The sequence below is a fragment of the Brassica napus genome, chromosome C8 (genome assembly GCF_020379485.1).
Source record: "Brassica napus cultivar Da-Ae chromosome C8, Da-Ae, whole genome shotgun sequence".
NCBI lineage: Eukaryota > Viridiplantae > Streptophyta > Magnoliopsida > Brassicales > Brassicaceae > Brassica > Brassica napus.
In genome coordinates, this window is record NC_063451.1 from 44,460,007 (window position 1) to 44,462,541 (window position 2,535).

Genomic DNA, 2,535 nt, shown 5'->3' on the forward strand with positions numbered 1-2,535 from the left:
CCAGAAAGATAAAGAGAGAGAGACCAGCGGTTAAGAGAGGAGGACCGTGTGGAGTGGTGTGATCTTGCTGGCTTGTTCTGATCGTGGGAAGACCAGGCCGTAGAGATGCACACCAGGGGCTTCCTTATACACCCTGAAACACAAAGAAAACCAGAGAAAAAGAGAGAGAGAGTCGGATTGCTCCATCCAAAATCAAGAGTGGTGTGAAGGCAGCAAAGAGGCAGTTTTGTGGGCAATCACAAGGGGAGTTGAGAACGACCCTTTGATGGTGATTGATCATGGATGATCATGTCCTAGGCTTCCTCTTTGCCCTGGGAACACACTCAAATGGTCAGGAGGGAAGGGAGAAGGCCGGACTCCACTCTCAATGGCATGAACAGCCTTAAGGGCAGATGTGTGTAGAAAGGCAGTTTCATGGGCACTGAAGGGGGAAGTGATGGTCGACCCTGTGATGATGTTTGATCATGGATGATCACATCCTGCGCTTCCTCTGTGTCTTGGAAACACACGCATTTAACCAGGAGAGAAGGGAGAAGGCCAGACTCCACTCTTACAGGCCAAGACAGCCTTGAAGGTAGATGCAGTGTAGAAAGTGGTTTCATGGAAGTTCCATGGAATGACTGATGGGTGCAACCCATGAATGGAACTTATCAATACTGGAAGTATATGATAAGGATTGATAGAGGCGTGCACTGGAGGAGCATGGCCGAACATAATAAGGAGTGACACATGATCTAATCAGATCATGTATAAGGTAACCGGTTTTATGATTACCTTTTGAATTCCAATTCTGTTGACTGAGGAATTGATCATGGCCAAGTATGGCACGTTCTTGAGGAGTATATATATTATGAATGATTATGGTGTAGTCTGTTGGATCAGACTTGATGACACTAAACCATGGCCTTGGCCGGTTAGGAGAAATCCTCCATGGCCTTGGTTTGGAAGGTATTATCAGATCTCATAGTTCCTGAAGGACTTGAGGGGATCTGATGATTGATTCTTCTTAGTGGGTATTTATAATGAATTATCATGATTTTTATTGGGTTTTATCGAATTGATTTAGAGATGGTCAGTGTGGCCGGTTTGGCTGTTCGTGGCCGAGATCTCTAGGATCGAGGCCGGTTCTGCAAATTATGATTATGGCATTCTCTTAGTTGGGAATTATCATGAATTTACATGAATTTTATTTAGTTTTTGGATCACATTTGAAATCGGCCAGATTTGGGTTTAATGAGAAATTGATCGATTAGTTATGGAACCAGCCATGCAATGATAGATCCTTGTGTTAGGTTATCGGATCATATGCTTTTGTATTGTGAAATGTTTGTCACTTATGATTATTGATCATAAGGAATGTTAGTTATCAACCTTGGGTTGGTAAGCTATGTGCAAAGCATTGGCTATGTTTTTGGAGCAGGTTTGCTTGCGGTCGAAATTGCACCTGAGGGCATATTGGGGTCAGATCCTTGTGTTAGGATATCTGATCATATGTTTGTGTGCTGGAACATATTGTCACTTATGATATTGATCATAAGGAATTGCTGGTTATCAACCTTGGTGTTGGTAAGGCAAGCCGTGTGTGATCTGATCATGGGTAAGGATGGACGACCTGATCCTTGGATGATGGATCAAGGTGTCTGATCTGATTGATCAAAGGATGCACCGGTGGTAAGAGCGACACTAATCAGGTTCAGTGGGACATGGTTCCATGACTGATTAGAAAGTATGAAGACTCATCAGTTCTGAGTCATGTGGGGTGGTTGGTTGATTGACTCAGGATCTGATGGGCATTGTTAGTCCATGAGCTGGACTTGGTATCATAAGTTGATAAGGCAAAAAGGATGTGGGACAGTGCATGAGCCGGTAAGGGCCAGATGCATGTCTTTAGCTGTTTGAAGACTTCTCAAGGGTTACTTATGTCTGTGGGGATGGTTGGCTGAATGACTAAGTACCCAAGAGAAGAGTTTATGAAGGTATAAGGGAGTTGGACGAGTGGACGGGGAGCTGGGCAAGGCTACCTCGCAGCTCGATCAGCTGGTTTATGAGTTCATTCAGCTAGTGTAGCTGAGCCGATGAGCTAACAAGCTCCGTGGATGTGGCAAATGTATGATCTAGCAATGTTGCATAGATCTAGATAGAATGGTTAGGGGAATGGAACCTCAGATTTGTATGCCTTGATTTGGGTTCGGGATTGACTTTGGAGCTAGCTGGTAGTTGAGTATACTAACCATTAGCCGAGGTGATTCGACCAGACAAGTATTATATTGGTTATATACCAATGGTTAAGTAGATACTATTCCGCTGCGTATGTGTTGTATTGATCTAGCTAGGGAATGACTAAGGTAGTCTTGAGCTAGGATCTGAGTTAGCCCTCGCCAATGAGCGATATTTTAAATAAAAGGCAAAATTTTTAGAGGTTCGGTCCGGGTATGGACTGAGCGACGTGAGGCATCGACCGCGGCCTAGTCGGCCGGGATCGGGTCTTACAGGTCGTATAGTGACCCATCAATTTCAGTGATGTTTTACTTCTCC